Below are 18,131 nucleotides of genomic sequence, written 5' to 3'. Positions count from 1 at the left end.
GCCGGGACGCTAGAGACGGTGGCTGCCCCCAAAGCGCTATACTCCTGAAGCGCCATTGCTGAGAAGCGCTGAGAGTCCAGAGCTCCTTGCTTCTTTGAAGCGCGCTGTCCTGAGGCGCTGAGGTGCTAGAGATTATTGTGCCCTGAAGAGCTGTGGCCCCAAGCGCTATCTCTGCTAAGCGCTGGCTCCCGGTATTCTGACGCCGCTGAAGTGCTACTGCCCTTCGAGCGCTCTGCTCCTCCCGGCGCTACGATAGTCAGCCTGTTGCCGGCGCCGCGCTGTGGTGGGCTTCGGAACCTTGTAATCCCCCCCCCCCCGCGCTATGCTTGAAGAGCGCTAGCGGCCCCACTCACAGCCGCGGCCCTTGCCGTCTCACCGGAGCCCCAAACGCTAGTCGCGGCCACTTCTGAGCCGCCGACCTCATCACCCCCCTCGGCGGCCCCCGGGAGCCAGGAGAGGGCCACCGCATTGATGAACTGGGCCGCGCTAGGCCCTACTAGGCCTGAAGCCATCCTGCTATCCTCACGAGATGGGAGCGTCGAAAGTGACTCTGCCTCCGGCGCGCTCTGATTGGTTGCCAGCGCCGCGCCCCCATTGGTCCCCGGGTGCAGCCAGGCCCAGGAAAGTCCGGGAGCGACGAAGGAACCAGCGCCAGCTCTCGAAGAGCACGAGAACCCCCATCAGCCTCGGGAGGAGCGGCGGAACCGGGTGGGCTTCCCTGGATAGGCCCCCCTCCCTCCTGAGGCCTGCCGGAATCGTCGCAAGGGCCCGGAGTGGGCCGAAGAGTCAGGTAATCCCCCGGGGAGGAGGGCGGAAGGCCGGTGGAGCCCCAAAGTTCGCCCCTCCCTGGGGAAGACTTAAGACTGGGCCCCGTTGGCCCTATTTGGCCCCTGTGGAGTGCTGGACCGGGGCCAGGGCCCCTAGACACTGTGAAGGCCCTATGGGAAAAGAGTTAACCCCTGCCTAGAGTACAGTTAAGTGCCAGTCACGTTAGCCTTTTGCATGGCTTAGTTTGAATAAGATGAAATGCTCAACTGTGCCGGATGCCTTGATTATCAGGGCCTCATAAAAGGTTTAGTGAAGGGTAAAGCAGCATTTATCCTTACCTGCTGCTCTGGTTATTACTGATGTAATGTTCTCCGTGGTTAAAGAGATGTTTACCCTGGCCTGAGGAAGTGCTGAGCTCTTCTCAAAGTGATTACTGAGAGGTTTACTGCTAATTAATGAACGTTTTACTCCAGCCTCATGAAAGGTTAAGTTCTTGTCTAATGCAGTATTAGCTGAAAGGCCTACTGTCATCTACTATTTAATATTTATTTATTTATGAATTTATGGCCAACTAATGAAAAACATGCGCTTTTAAGGAAAGGTAATGAGTTATTACTACTGTGATTTTTGATTGCCCTGATCTTGATCTTAGATAAAACTTATTTATTTGAATCATGCATATTGGTGTGGTCTCAGTCTTTGCATGCATTCATTGTCTCGGCGTTTGTGTGTGCTGTGTAGTCACTTAACACCTAAGCTTCGGGTGCCTTCCTGCTCGGGTCAAGCTACCCACAGGGGACCTGGTGAACCCAGTTCCTACACTTTTCATGCTCTCTCTAACCAATAGGGGAACATTCCTGACCTTGACAATCTTAGGAATGGCATCAGACTTGATCCTTATGCAATGCATATCGTTTTTTAAGCAACCAGGCTCACTCATAAAAACAGAAGGGAATTCCTTGATCCAAGCACGATTGGATCATTCACCACCCTGACAGCAGGTAATTCTTTCAAACAAACGGAGGGGCATTCATTGGGATCAAGAAACACATGCAAGTTTCTCTGAGACCAACTTATGAGAGAATCACCCTTCATCGAGACCTAAACCTTCGCCGGAATAACCCTTCCCTTGACGTCTATTGTACCCCAAAAATAGCCAAGTAACTGTATAGTTATTCCACCATATCCTTTCGGTCTAATGTCTGATTTTAAGAGAGTAACTTTGCCCAAAAGATTGCATTCATAAAAGTTCTTGGGAACCAGTGTGATCTTGGCCCCAGAATCTAAGAGCATTTTGACAGGAGCATCATTAACCAAAACAAGTTCTTGTGGACCATCTTTAGTATCACCTGTATTTTGGGGAATTTCAGTTTCCTCCAGAGCTTCGTCATAAAGATCAACCTCAATGACTTTTTTATGTTCTTTGGCATCAGTGTCTCTATCGTTGAAAACAGGCTTGAAAAAGCCGCCACCCTGCAGGCAAAAGATGTGGTAGGACACGTGTTGGCTACAAAACGAAAAATAAGTAAGGCTATAGACATGAAGAAAGAAAAAGTAAAAATCAAATGTCTTGAAATACACAACACGTCGTTTTGGAGCCTTACTATATCCAGAACCTCATTATCTTCTAACGAATGTCTGAAAAGGACATAATTATTGGAAAGGTAGACACTTAGCACCACAAATAATTAACACATATTTCAATATAAAGAGTTAATCTAAATGTCACTGCGGTCCACTAGTACCCACTATAAAACTACGTTGATTTGGACCATTTCTTCATTAAGAACCTCATTATCGTCTGACTACGACTGTCTGACAAAGTACAAAATGATTGGAAAATTAGACATTCAGCACCACATCTATCTATATATGAGGAGGAGTTGGCACAACTCCTAAGGAGTGTTGCAAGAGTTTTGCATGACAAACCGAGAATATAACACACATTGATAACGCAGTAACACGCAATATCAAAACTTGCTAGAGACCATCACCAATCTAAATCTGACACATCCGGGAATGATTTTACTGGGGGACTTTAATCTCAGGGAGGATGGGAATCTTAGTAGCCACTTGAGAGATCTGAAACATATGTGTGCCAGCCTCAACCTCCCACAGTTAGTTGAACAGCCCACCCATCAAGGGGGTCACACTTTAGATCTATTGTTCTCCGATCAGACTATTTCCAAGATACTAAACATATTACCCCAGCCGTGGACTGATCATTACCTTATACAGTTCGAGGTCAGGCGGCTTAGCTCAAAGGCCAAAAATAGCCAGCAGAGCACCTACAGGAGTGGTAGGGAATGGGCAAAATTAGATAAGAGTGTCTCCTTCCTATCCAACATGGAGGATAATTACGTTTCACCTCTGGTGACGGTTGAAGAGAATTATAAGACCTACACCAGCTATATAATAGACACTCTAGATCAGATAATTCCTGTAAAGGAATTGAAAAACAGGAATAAAAGTAAGGCCCCTTGGTATAACGAAGACCTGAAACAGCTGTGTAAACTCCGCAAGAAGGCGGAAAGGAAATGGAGAAGGGGAGAAGGTGTGGAGTACCGCAGGGCTCATCTTTGAGCCCTACGCTATTCAACGAGTACATGGCCCCACTGGAGAGGAGGGTCAGCTCGTTCGGCGTGTCAGTTATTAACTACGCCGACGACACTCAGCTGGTCGTAACCCTTTCACACCCCCATCACGCTCCATCCGATCTCCACAGCTGCCTCTCCGAAGTCCACCGATGGATGAATCTCTCCTCACTAAAACTGAATGGGTCCAAGACTGAGATCCTCTTGATGGGCCACAAGGGGCCCTCTCTGCCATCTCACCTTTGGCCTAGATGCCTAGGTGACCCTCCCGCACCCAAGGAAGAGGTCAAGAGCCTTGGTGTGTGGATCGAGAAGGACATGAGCTTTAAAACCCAGGCTAAAAGAACGGCAGGGACATGTTTTGGGCTACTCAGAGCCTGCAGGAAGATCTTCCCCCTGCTCCCCGATACCGCAAGGAGGCTCCTCATTCAGGGTCTAATCCTGGCAAGATTAGACTACTGTAACGCCATCTACTTGGGAGCCCCTGAAACCACCCTGAACTCGCTGCAGAAAGTCCAAAACGCTGCCGCCCGCCTACTCACGGGCACACCAGGAAGATCCTCCGCCAGGCCGGCCCTTAAATCCCTCCAATGGCTCCCAGTCAGAGAAAGGGTCGTCTTCAAGGCCCTTTGTCTGGCCCATAAAACCCTCAACAATAACGGCCCCCCCCTTCTTAAAGAACTCCTAATCCCATACAAAGCGGAGAGAGACCTCCGGTCTAACGTAGAAAATCTTATCGTAGTCCCTAGAGTCAGAAAAGCCAAGACCGGTGGCCGTCGCTTCTCGGTTCACACGGCCAAATGTTGGAACCACCTACCACGAAGACTCCGGACAGAACCGAACTACCTCCAGTTCAGAAAAATCTTAAAGACCCTCCTTTTCCCGCAGATATAATTTCATCAGACGGCTGAAACCCTTGGAGAAGCAGGTCAGCGCTGGGATGCTCTTTGAGTTACTACGCGCTTTATAAAACCATTAAATAAATAAAAAATAAATAAATAAAAAAGCTCTGAGATCTATACAATTGAGATATACAGAACTTGTTCTTAAAACTAAGGCTGAATTTTATGCTACCTCCATCATACAAGCACAGAATGGAGCTAAAGCCCTTTTCAAGATCATTAAAGGTGTTACTGGTGAAAGCTCGCCTGGATTGCTTTTTCTGCCAAAACGCTGCTGTTGGGACCTTTGAAACAGCGTCCTTGCCCGCCCGCCTCCCGCTCCCTGAACACTCACCGGTAGCTGAAGAAACATCAAGCGGAGCGCGGTGCAGAGGCAAGGAAACTACGTTTCCCAGGAGCCCTAGCGGCACCGGCCGCGTCAGTTTCGCGCCAGGAGGCGCAGAAATACGGAGACACCCCGGTCGAGGGGGTGTTACTGGTGAAAACTCGCCTGGATTGCTTTTTCTGCCAAAACGCTGCTGTTGGGACCTTTGAAACAGCGTCCTTGCCCGCCCGCCTCCCGCTCCCTGAACACTCACCGGTAGCTGAAGAAACATCAAGCGGAGCGCGGTGCAGAGGCAAGAAAACTACGTTTCCCAGCAGCCCTAGCGGCACCGGCCGCGTCAGTTTCGCGCCAGGAGGCGCAGAAATACGGAGACACCCCCGTCTCGCGGGACGTGAGCGGGACGCCGGGCGAAGCCGGGCAAAGGGCGGGCCCTCTGTGGCCCTCTGGTGGCCGAGGTAGGCTGGGCTGGGCCCTGCTATTTATATTTTATTTTTCTTGTGTTATTCTACTTGGTCCGGAAGACTGAAATACCTGAGTTACAGTAAGCTGGCTGTTATATAACTTTTTACGGTGTTTATACATATTTTAACTTTCCCTATACTGGAATATTACCATTTTACAAACGACGCAGTGTGGGAAGCTCGTTGTAGAGGATGACTAAAAAACTTCGATCTGGGAGAATGGTGGGTGGAAGAACTTGTGCTAAAACAAAATCAAATCCCTTGCGAAATAAATCCATGAATAACCAGCTGCTAAAGGGTCAATGTCAGCTCTTTGAACTATGGGAAAAACCGGTGGATAAACCCCTAATGGCTGCTGGAAAGGATGTTATAGCCCCCGACATCCAAGAGAACTATACTCAAGTTGAAGATACCAACACTCTTCCTGTGATTTCTGAGCCACCTCAAGTGATAATCATTGACACTCCCTGCCTTGTGCATCCTGAGGACGGTGGGGTTATTAATTCTCCTGCACTTTCTATCAATGACATTCAAGTCAATAATCCTGGCCCACTTTTGGATTCACCCGTAAACAGTATGGACGGGCAAGCCTCACCACCGCTTTCCATTGACTTCGAACTCTGTGGCCGCTATGTGAAGTCTGTCAGCCCGGCTGCTCCTGAAATTAATAAACCTTTTGGGGGGGCGACTCCATCCGGGCTTCTACTTTATAGTAGTACCCCCTCAGTGAATAGGCAAGGTATGTCGGACTTATTAAGTACTTCCAGGAGTCCGATCCTCAATCTCTCCGGCAGTTGTCCAGCAGTCGGGGCAGGAGATAAACCCCTATCGGAATCCCTGATTGCATTGGAACATCTGCTAGCCTCTATATTATTTCTATTGGGGAAATTTGTAGGCAGTTCGGACTGCATTTTGGACTCGGTTACACAAATCTTGGAAACTCTAGTACAAAAAGGACCTGAAATGAGGAATACCCCCCTCTTCACGCATGTTACTAATCTGAACAAGGGGGAAACTGAGGTGTGCACAGAAAATTCCAAGATAAAGGTCCCTGAACCAGTACTAGTACCAGTACACGACAACATTGGCAAGGGTTTGATCGTAACTGCTGCACCCAATTGTATCATGAATGTAGATCTGGAGGTAGTGGAAGAAATTATGCCTAGCCCTGACTGCCAAGTCCCACAAGAACTTTTTCCTATTTTCTGCTCGGAAAATAAAAAAGCACTTCCCGAGGTCAACTTAGAATTAAAGGATAAAAATGGAAAACACAAAAAATATAAAGGAAATAAAAGGAAACCGGTGCGAAAACATAAGAAGAAAAGACAGAGGCGGATAATTTTCCAAAACTCTTTATTCCTAAGTGATAAGGAAGACAAAGCCACTGAACCAAGCCCAACGACCGCAATGGTGGTTTTGGAATCCAGTCTTCCCTATCGTGCCCTAGAGACTCCTGGAAATCCTCTACACACGATTAGGGAAGATCTTACACAAAAGGACGGTTTGGGCTTAAAATCTTCCCCACGATCGGACATAAGGAGTGCAAACCCAGTTAAATTTGAGTCACTCAACCCACTGGCCTCTCCTTTTACTCTTACAGCTGGGGCAGGGGAGCTGCCACTTCCCATTTCTGAGCGAAAAGAGGTTACATCTTACGCGGATACTTATGTGTTGGATTTTCTTCCGCTATTTGATGTTGACTTACCACTAAATAGAGCATGGTTACTCAAACGCTTTAGTGAGATGGATAGGCTACATCTTATTCAATCCAGCGATATTGAGCTAGTCTCTTTGTTAGGGGGAAAGAGTGTTTCGCGTATAAGGGTCAAATTTCATTCTAAAATAATCGTAAATTTGGTTCTGCAACAGGCAGAGAGTTTCCAATGTACAGGTATAGATGTCTTACCTATATTGAATTTTGGATATAAAGACGCTTGTCATAGGATGTCGCAAAAGGATGATAGACAAACTGGGGTTGTTTCACCACTTAAAGATCTAAAAATTTGGGTTGCAAAAGGGAAACGCTTGGTTTCCCAGGTAAAACCACCTCCACTGATTCAGAATTCTTCTCAAATAGAGGATTCTAATCGGTGGAATTGGCTGCATAACGCTCTATCATCCAAACCCACAGATAATCCCAAATTGTTTCAGCACCTTTAACAACCAACTGAAAATCATCTCATGGAATGCAGCCGGGATACACAGTAGTCCAGAGAAATTCGAGTTCCTATTCACGTTGGGAGCAAGCGTGATTTGTATTCAAGAAACTTGGTGTATTAATAATATTGATGTTAGAAATGACTACTTTGTGTTGGAAGTTCCGGCTGTTGCATCCAAGAAAGGGCATGCGAAAGGGGGAATTGCGTGCCTGTTATCGAATAAATTGCACTGGAAATTTTCTCAGTATACTGACCCTAGTAATCTTTTCCAAGCCATAACCATAGCAAATCTTCCCTCACTCCCAAAGAAGTCGTCAGTTGTAATTATCAATGCTTATATTCCTCCAGAAGAGTGTTTTAATGGTGTATTGAAGCAGGTTTTCCAATATATTGGCCAGATTAAAAACACATCACCTTCTCCAGAAGTCATACTAGTGGGTGATTTAAACTGCAAAATATCTAACTCCAGTATGAACCTTTTTAGAAATAAAGCCAAAGAAGAGGCGCACTTTGTACCGCAACCCCTCTTTCCCGATAAAATAGTAACTAGTAAAAGAGGGAAGATTCTTCTTGAAGAATTATCGGCAGTCGAGGGGCTTATCTTAAATGGGAGATTCCCCTCTGATGTACCTGCGAAATTCACGCATAAATCGCATTGTAAGCCCTCTATTATTGATTATGCGATCTCAGACTATGACATGTTCCCGCGCATCCTGGACCTTATGATAGTTCCTACGACATTGAGTGACCACAATATAATTCTCCTGACTATTTCCTTAAAACCTCCTAGTACGGCATCATGGTCTATTAATAGTAAAGATACAGCTTTCCACTCAGTCTCTGGTAGATGTTATTGGAACCCATCTGCAATTGCTGGGGTGCATACTATCTTATGTAAAACTATATTAGATCTGAATGCTTGGTATGGTTCGGAAATTGTTAGTTTTGAAAACTTTATGCGGAACATTATCCTGGATGTAAAAAAGGCTAATTGTCCCCCGAAGCAGGTATTCATGCCCAGTGCCTTGTGCTCACTGAACAAAGAAATAAACAAACTAGTCCGAGCCCAATTTTTAAGTAGATCTGGGGAACGGGAAAAAGAAATATCGAGGTTAAAAAGAAAGAGAGTTAGATTAAAAGCGAAACTAAAAAAGGAAAAGGAAGACCTAGTATGGATTAACCTAAGGGAAGCAGTAGCGCATGGTAAGATCCGTGAATTTTGGTCCATAATCGGAAAGGGATGTGGCAATAGATTAACTCCTTGTCCAATTCCTATTGCCGAAGATGTTTGGTCTGCCTACATTTGGGAGCTTTATGGAGGGAACGGTACTATAGTGGATATTAGTCTCCCTGATTTAACTTCTGAAGGAGAAATTAAGTATCCATCGGAGGAAACAATAGCAGCGGCCATAAAGAATATGCGCTCATCTGGAGCAATGGGCCCTGACGAACTTCCCATGACGGTCCTGAAGCAGGAGCCCCTCCTTTGGAGTAAAATTCTTTATCCACTGTTTAAATCCTGTTTTGATTCCAAAAAGGTACCCGCATCCTGGAGGGGTAGTATCTTGGTCCCCATCTTTAAGATGGGAGCAAGGGATATCCCTAGTAACTATCGTTTGATTGCTCTCCTCGACTCAGTCGGTAAGATTTTTGCGAAATGTCTTTTAAGTCTACTTTCCGACTGGGTTGATGAGTACAATATTTTGCCACTCGAACAAACGGGATTTCGCAGGGAGCACGGCACTTTAGATAATTTAACTACCCTTCACGTGATATCGGACAAGTATACGCAAGTGAGAGGGGGGTTTGTTTATGCAGCCTTCATTGATTTCTCCACAGCGTTCGATAAAGTGGATCGTAGAACGCTGTGGAGAAAATTAACATCCCTTGGAGTACCCCCGTACTTGCTAGATCTTGTTCGTACATTACATACGGAAACCTGGTGTAGGGTGCTGCAGGGGGGTGAAAGGGGTCTTTCCGACCGCATTCCCTCTCTAAACAGCCTAAAACAGGGCTGTCTTTTGGCGCCTCTTTTGTTCTTCCTATATACGCAGGATTTACCTGCAGCCGTGTCTGTCTGTGAGGGTATCGCTCCAGTGATAGGGGGGGCCTCTATCTCCTGTCTGATGTACGCCGACGATATTCTTATTTTAGATTTAACACCTAAAGGTCTGGCAAATAGGTTGCAAGCACTCCATGCTTTTGCAGTTTCCCACACCATGAAGATTAACATATCGAAAAGTAAAATCATGTGCATAGGGGGGAAAAAGAAGTGCAGCTCGGAAAACTTTGGGTGGAATATTGGTGGCCAAAAGCTGGAGGTAGTTAAAACTTACACCTTTTTGGGAAAAATCATCGCGGCTAATCTGAGCGAGAGGCCACATATTGATCATTGCTCTCGAAAAGCCCTCGCACATGGTAAAGGCTTAAATTCACTATACTCAGCGACCGGTAAAAGACACTTTGCCTGTATGCTCGAGGTATATAGGGCTAAGATCCCCGCTACCCTTCTTTATGGTATCGAACTTGTAGAGTTAAAACTCTGGGATTTCTGCCATAAAATTGAAGGGAAACTTTTAAGATCCTTGTCCTCCCTAAACACTAATTGCTCTTTGGCTGCTTGCAGACTCGAGTTTGGGCTAAGGAGCAGTTGGGTGCAGGGATTATGTGCCCTGGTACGATGGGTGGCCTCTCTTGCCAGAGCAGAACCGGGGACGATGAGAGCCCTACTCAAAAGTGAATTATTAGGCAACTTTAAAGAGTTTTCACAACTTGTAAAGAATTTTAGAAGAGCTGTGACTCTTCTGAAGTTAGATGAAAGTGTTTTGTTCCTGCATTCTCAATCGCAACTAAAAACCCTGTTAAAACAGGCATCGTGGGAACTATGCTTTCTAACAGATAAGAACGTAATACAAGGAAAAGGGGGTTGTGATCTTCTCCTTAACTCATATGTTGCCAAGAAAGCCCAACCCTATGTTCTGTGGAATATACCCCATGGCATTAGAAGACTATGGCTCCTTCTTCGCTATGATCTATTGCCTTTAAATGTACTCCTATCCAAATGGTATGGATCATCTAATATGTGTAACCTCTGTAATTTGAGTACACAGGATCGCATGCATGTTCTGCTTATTTGTCCTGCACTCCGCACTTTGCGCCTGAAATGGCTAAAACCAATTTGCCTCCGTTTGGGTATATCTAATGTAAATATCTTCGTACAATCCTTGTATTGGCCTCCAAATGAAATGTTCTGCTTCTACATTTTTAAATTTTTTAAAGGATTTTTAGCTATTTATTAATATGTCTTCTGACTGATTTGCGCCAGCTTTTTGTTGTACTCCCGTTAATAGATGATTCATGGATTTGAATAACATATGTATATGGAATATTATGATTTTAATTGTATTTGCTTTGAATCTATTGTATGTACTTTTATGTGGCCCTCGACGAGAGCCAAAACATAATAAACTTTTGAACTTGATCATTAAAGATCTCTCTTCCCCTACATGCCTAAACAACAAGGTTGAGGCATCACAGAAATTATGTGATGACATCTCCCTCCATTTCCAGAATAAAATCTCCAAAATCATTAACACACTTAATTCCAGCAATGAGGGCTTAGATGACCCAGAAGAATCGATGGCTGATGACCCCTACAGCCGATGGTTTTGGATAGCTTCCCGGTCCTTACTGCTGATATATTTAACAGCTTGGCACATAGTGTAACGTCAGGGTCCCCTCTCGATCCTCTCCCTCATAAAGTCTGGAAGACTTTTGGCAAAGAAACCTTCCCGTGGCTGAGACAGATCTGCAACCAATCTCTGGCGGAAGGTACTGTCCCGGAAAGCTGGAAACAGGCAATGGTGACTCCACTGATTAAAAAATGCACCCAAGATCCATCTAACCCGGCCAGTTTCAGGCCTATTTCTCTCCTGCCCTACCCAGTTAAGATCCTGGAGAAGGCAGTCAGTAGGACACTGTCATGCTTTCTGGAGGATAAGCTCCTACATGATAGAGACCAGGTCACGGGATGGAGTCAGAGCTTGTCACCATGATCGACAATCTGCGTATGCGAGCCGGCAACAGGAATGCCACTATTTTAGTTCTTCTCGATATGTCTGCAGCAGTCGACACGCTGACCCATTCCATCTTAGTGGAGAGACCTGGGAGGAAAGGAGTGAGGGGACGAGCCCTGCAATGGCTTCAGTCCTATGTGGTGGGGAGACAGGTAGTGGCCTAGCACCATTCTATTCCGGCAAATCTCCAGTAATACATGGGGTGCCGCAGGGGTCTGCGATTAGTCCTATTCTTTTTCATGTATATCTGCAGGCCCTGCTCCCCATTATTAAATCCTTTGGGGTCAGCCTAGTTAACTATGCTGATGATACTCAGCTGGCGTTCTCCTTAGAAGGTGAACATGCGATCTCCCTTGATACCTTCCAGCAGTGCATGCAACGCACAGCTGGCTGGCTTAGGAGAAACTCTCTCCAGTTTAACAGCGGAAAGACCGAAGTGCTGTATTGCTCTTCTGGGAGGATACCCAATCCCCTACCTTGTGAATTTAAATTCACTCCCGAGGAAGAACCAATAGCGCCGGTTAAGAAGGTATGCAATTTGGGGGTCTTGATTGGCGACAATCTTCAGATTGAGTCCCATGCAAATAAGACCGCCAATGTATGCTTCTCCTTAATACGTTTGCTACGAAAAATACTTCCATTATTACCAATGGAGTTAAGCCCATTGGTGGTAAGAAGCACCGTGTTAAGTAGACTTGACTACTGTAAATCTCTATATTCAGGTGCTTCAGTAAATACGCATTTTTTACTTAACTGCAAACAAGCATGGCAAATTCAACTAATTTGACAGTTACTTTTTCAAGAGAAACTTTGATAAGTATCAATGCGGATGCTTATAGTTATTTTCGGCCACCAATTCTGGCAGGGAACCAGTCAGGGGCACCAGCAAGATTCTCAGGAACAATTACTATTGAAGGAAGAAGCAGTCTTCAGTTAGTTCCAGGTACCTTTATCTCCTTGCCATAGGCTCCTATGGAAGGTGGCCCTAAGGCAAGGTATACAGGATGCTGAAGTTGCTCGAGGATGAAGTGGGTGCGATGCAGTTGACGGGGATCTTTCTGAAGCTAATTTTTATACCACATTCTTTAAGAAGCGACCACTAGCCACAGGTGTTGACTTCCCTCAAAGTCCTCTCGGTCCTGGTAGAAGTCCAGTTGCCAATCGGCTACCATTCGCCTGTTATTGCTGTCACAGTGGACTCATTCCTTGGATGATAACTTGTTTTCTAGGTGGCCAGGCTGCACTCTGATGACTCTCCGGGGTTCGGTAGACTGAGTGGCAACTTTGAGCGTTGGTTCCTGGTCCCTGGTGCTGCACAAAGGTGAGCAGCGGCAATTAGAAGATCTGGGCTACCAATCGCCCCAGCAGGCTTCCTCAGTTGTTGTGGCCCTATGCTGTGAATAGGTCAGCCAAATAACATTCGGAGTTTCTTGCTTCGACTTGCCTGAGTTGAATGCATCAAGGTGTCGAACGTTGTTACATCTATTTCAAGAGGTTACCAGAAACTACAAATGTTCAGAAAAGAAAGGAATATTGCCTGAGAGTGCATTGTTTGAACCACGCTCAGTGAAACGCTCGGCGTCCTTGCTATCTGGATTCTTCTGGTTGTCTCAGTACTCGCTATTACCCAGACTGATGTTTGTGTGTCACTTGGAGCCCCACAAATAATGGGCAGCAGTGGGACTGCAGAATTCAGGGCTAGCGAAGGAAGTCAAACTTAGGCTTCATTTTATGTGCCAAACAAACTATAAAGACATAAGGCAACTGAAAATCCAATGAAGAACTGACAGTAGGTCATAATAACGAAATGAACAAGACCTAAGGAGGTACAAAATATATTTTAATGCAGTAGTACAATAAATGCGAAATATAAATAAATCCACACACTTACACCAGTCATATCAACATTCATTCAATCATTCTGTTAACTAAAGACACAAATACGCATACATAATATACAAAATAACAACAACCACAGAAATGAGCACAAATTGATATATACAATTAATTTTACAATATCTGATCAGTCTACTTTGGATTGTTATCAATACATAAAAAGCTAGGTTCAACACAGCAACAATGGATAAATCGAAGAACCATTCGTCTTAGTCAACAATCTGTGGCTAGAAACCAGATGGTGCCTACGCGTTTCGGCAGAAGGAGTGCCTTCATCAGGAAAAGCCACACAATACTATCACTTGATACCTGAAATTACAAAAATGTATATGTACATATAGTTCCTTCAACTAGGTATTACTAATTAGAATAATAAAGTGGGTATATCTCGTTGCTTCACATCTGTGATCAATAATGTGCAACTGCCAAATACCAGAGGCTCCATACGGACAAAAGCTTGATAAATTATTCCACCCAGAGGAAATCAAAGAATGAGTAAAAGTATGATTCAAAGACCCAATAAAGTGCAGCAATAACACAATTTGTGAAAGGCCTTTGGCATGCATCCACAGAAAGGAACGTACCACAAAGAACATTCCTGCATGCATGAAAATACATCCAGAACACCCAGTGTAGATAAGTCTAAGTAACGGAGAAGAGGTAAATACATAAATACCCCCAAATTGCAGGAGTCTCTGAGACACAATACAGGGATTGAAGGACAAAATCCTCGTAGTCGCAATAAAGAAAGGGCAGGGTATGTCTAAATAGAAATTGGAACATACAAAAAACAGCAATGATTCTAGGGCTCGCTTTCTATCACATGAATTCTGGATAGAGACACTAAAAGTATATACCTCACACCACCTGATGGAATAACTGCAGGTCCAAACTTCAGGTAGTGCAGCGAGTCGAATAATTCCATGCAACTGTATAGGACGACTTCTGAGAACTCTAAAAAACAAAACCACAAAAATGACACACATTGACCTTACTGCTGAATATGATAAATGTAGCACGTTACAACGCATGCTTTCGCCACACGGTAGGTAACAACACAGTCGTTACAACGACCGTTTTGTTCCCACGCGTGGCATTACATCGCAAGTTGTTTCAACGACTTGTGCTAAGTGGTGCGCTGGACTTAGGAATAGTATAAATTACTATTTCTGCTCCAGTTAGCACAACAGCATTCCCTGGGTTGCACGCCACCTAGTGCAAGTCGTTGAAACGTCTTGCGATGTAAAGGCACGCGTGGTAACAACTCGGTCGTTGTAACTTCTGCGTTGTTGTGTACCCTTGTGGCATTGTCAGCGTTGTAAAAGCTGTTTCCCAATACGATAAAAAAGGAAGAAAGACATACATGGCAGGAGCACACACTTACTAAATATTCAGTGATCGGTAAATCTGATGAAATACAGTCGCCCGATGAATGAAATGAACATAATGAATCTGAAACAGAATAAACGCACTATGTTTTCTCCCAAAATATCTGCTTGAGTAGACCGGTAAAGAGTACTTGAATCTATTAACGTACAGATGAGATCCTCTCTGTGTAACTCACATGGTAGAGTCAGTAGCCGAACTCCATCTGAAGCAAGGAGTACACGGGGAAGTTAGACTTTAAAAACCTGATGATTGCGGTCATGTGACATGTGACGTGCTCTGGTACTTGTAGATGAAAAGTTTAGCAAATGCAGCGGCCATTGGAGAGATGATAAAGGCATGACGTACCCTTACCTATGTCACTATGGATGGAACTAAGATACATGACTCATGCATCAAATGTGCATTTGAATCTAGGAGATCACAGTCCAAAGATTAATCGAGGGATAGGGTTGAAAACAATGTGGATGTAAAGGGAGTAATGACTACCGCCTCTACGATGTTGTCAAAGGGAGGATAAAATAGGAAGTACATATACTCCAAATAGTCTTATTGGTAAAAGGTAATCCAAGATAAGCAGCAGCTACACAATTCAGAACAAGTGGTTTCGCAAAGGAAATAGTGGGATAGATACTGACGGCAACAAAGGTACCTGATATTTAGTGGAATAGAATAGAGCCCTATACCATAGGGCCGGTATACCAGTCATACAGCTGGTGAAGTGAACAGATATTGAGGGTCCAAGCCAACTTAGCCAGCATTATAACAAATGTCTTGTTCCCAATACATTTCTTGATTTAGGCCATGAGAAAAAGAATCTAAAGTGAAAATCCAGTATACATCTCTACTCTTTCCTATGGCTTCTGAATCACAACCTGGTTTATGATTGATTTTTTCCCCAGTTTAAGCCAGTCAATCCCTTTCAGGTGTATGTCCTAAATCAAGGAAAGGTTTTACAAGGGGTGCAGCAGTTCTTTTGGTACAAATAGCTGATTGGTGCTCCGCGAGGCATGTAGCTAAAGACCGAGATGTTTCCCCCACATATCCTAATCTGCATGGACACAGCAAAAAATATACAATGTTCTTTGTTTTACAGTTGGTAAATGACTTCATGATGATATGCTGAGCAATGTATTCAAAAGTGGCCGTGACAATGGCCTTTTCACACGCCTTGCATTGTGAGCACTTGTAATGACCAATTACTGCATTTTGTCCATCCGTTGTTTTCTGGGTGTAGGATACATTGGTACTCATACGGGAGTGAACTAAGTGATCTTCCAGATGTTTGTTGCGCCGATGTCCAAACATAAGACTTGGTAAATGATCACTCGGTTCTGTACTGATGCTCAAAATGTGCCAGTTGGCACACATGATCTGGCAGTCTCTCTCATTGAGGGTGGAATGTCTAGTTACACACGCTAATGTGGGCTCCCTTTAGAATGATGGTTTCCCAACAAGTGATCTCTACCTTAACAATGGGCACGTTTTTAAGCCTCGCGTACCAATCTTCTGGGCTACTCTCTGGAGATGAACTTGGATTTCATCATGATAGATCTGAGATCATAATCTTTTTTATTAATTGTGTTTTTGGTTGCATCATTACATACAACATCTGTGCTCATTATAGAAACTCACTGTGACATATTGAATAAAAGAAGAATTTGCAGCACATAACACTAACATGTATTACAGTACAACTGATTCAAGCTGATTCTTGTCGGCTACCCAGCTAAAAATCCCAGACCCATTCCCATTGTCACACGTACCTCCCCACTCCAATCCACACTAATATTCATACCAGTCAATTTATTTCAAAACATCAGGTTTCTCTACAAGATGTACCGTTACCAAGCTCTAAATATCTTTTGGCCTGGAGGAGTCCGCTAGGGCTTCAGCGTATCCACCAATCTGCGGTTGCATGGTTTGAATGTCTTACACAATCCCAGTAAACATATTTGCGGGGTGCAGTCTTCTTTTTCCATAATTATGTGTGTGAGATGCTGCGTGACCTTGTCCCAGTACAGCGACACAGGTCCGTAGTCCGAGGCCAAATGCTTCAAATCCGCACCCTCCATACCACACCTCACACACCTCTAGTCCTCCCACAACCCATATTGGTGTAGTCTTTTGGGGGAATAATACATTTGATGCATACATTTAAAATGTATAATCCTCAGGTTGCAATTCGCCATGAGGCGTCCTGTCAGCGTGACACATGCCACCCAATCCTCCCCCCCCCCCGTGGCGACTCCAGCCCCGCCATCCACTCTTCATATGCCTTCGATGTCACCTCCTGATTCTCCACCAGAGAGGTAGTATATAGTGTTGTTATCAGACTCTTCCTATCCTCACTGGACGGCAGTAACTGCAATGCCTTTAAAACCACTGTGTGGTAACTCCAGCCTCTCTCAATATGTCCAGTGCCCCCTGTTCCTGAGTGACTGAGATACTGGGGTGCGCCTCTAACCTCACAGTTGGTGCATACAAACGTTCCCTGCCCGCTCTGACCCGCAGTTCCAGCCAGGCACGGGTAGTGCACTTTACCATGTTAATGTGTACTCTGGATTTTAGAGGCCGAGAGTAGTGCCGCATTGCCATAAGTGGGACTGGATGAGCGTCATCTGTCTCTACCGCTATGTGCGGCAAATACCGCTGCGGGGATTGCTAATAGTGCGCAAACTGTGCCTGTACAGACAGATAGTACAATTTCATATCCGGGCCTTCAAATCCACCTCTCATACGGCTGTACCAAAATGTCCCAACTGCATTGCGGTTGCTTACCTGCCCATGTCGGGGTCAACAAACAAGTCTGTAGGGATTTAAAGAACGATTTATTTAGGACTTAGGAATGTTTACAAACAGATATAGGAATGTAGGTAACATAGTCATTTGTATCACTGCAAAACGATCCGCTAGAGAAAGTGGCAGGCGTATCCACCCAGCCTCCCGTTACGACATTTCCGAATTTGCTCGTCCATAGTTCATTTGTACCACTACCTATGCATTCAACCCAGAGCTATTTAATGGGATCTTGGGGCAAAGTCAACAGAAATTCCAACTCGAATGCCGTGGTGCACTACGTAAGAGGCGTTATCACTGACTTTTCCCAATTTGTATGCAGACCAGAGATCCCTCCAAACTTGACATACTCCCTGAGTAAGGGCTGAAGATTCGCCTCTGGCTTCCGTACATACAGCAGCATATCATCCGCATATAGGGATATGGCTATCAGCCGCTGTCGGAACCCGAGTGCTGTGTGTCTATGCTGCTGTTGAACCATGCACGCTAATGGCTCTAACACAAGGGAGAGCAGCATTGGTGACAGTGGGCATCCCTGCTTAGTTCCCCTGCTAATCTGAATCGGTTCCAACACCCACCCTCGCCGTCGGTGCTGAGTAGAGCAAGCGTATCCATTGTACAAACGCAGAAGGGAGCCCCACCCGACTCAGTCGAATAGCATTGCCACCCCCTTCAGTTCAGGGTCCAGCTGGTCAATAGTGCAAACAAAGTTCCTAGGTTATGCGTTGTAGATTGCTCCTTCATAAATTCAGATTGATCTGGTAA

At 45.0% G+C, this 18,131-nt stretch overlaps 1 protein-coding gene across 1 annotated transcript in view; it reads left to right on the top strand.

Annotated features, from left to right (window-relative positions):
• Positions 1 to 566: 566 nt before the first annotated feature.
• HSD17B8 (hydroxysteroid 17-beta dehydrogenase 8) overlaps positions 567 to 18,131 on the top strand; it is a 170,752-nt gene continuing 153,187 nt past the window's right edge. The window contains exon 1 of the mRNA XM_086920646.1: positions 567 to 790. The gene's annotated coding sequence lies outside the window, so the exon portion shown is untranslated. The remainder of the gene's footprint in view (positions 791 to 18,131) is intronic.

This window comes from Lissotriton vulgaris, chromosome 5 (assembly GCF_964263255.1).
Source record: "Lissotriton vulgaris chromosome 5, aLisVul1.2, whole genome shotgun sequence".
In the NCBI taxonomy this organism is placed as follows: domain Eukaryota; kingdom Metazoa; phylum Chordata; class Amphibia; order Caudata; family Salamandridae; genus Lissotriton; species Lissotriton vulgaris.
The sequence above is the reverse complement of the archived record's forward strand: the minus strand, read 5'-3'. Positions and strand labels throughout refer to the sequence as shown.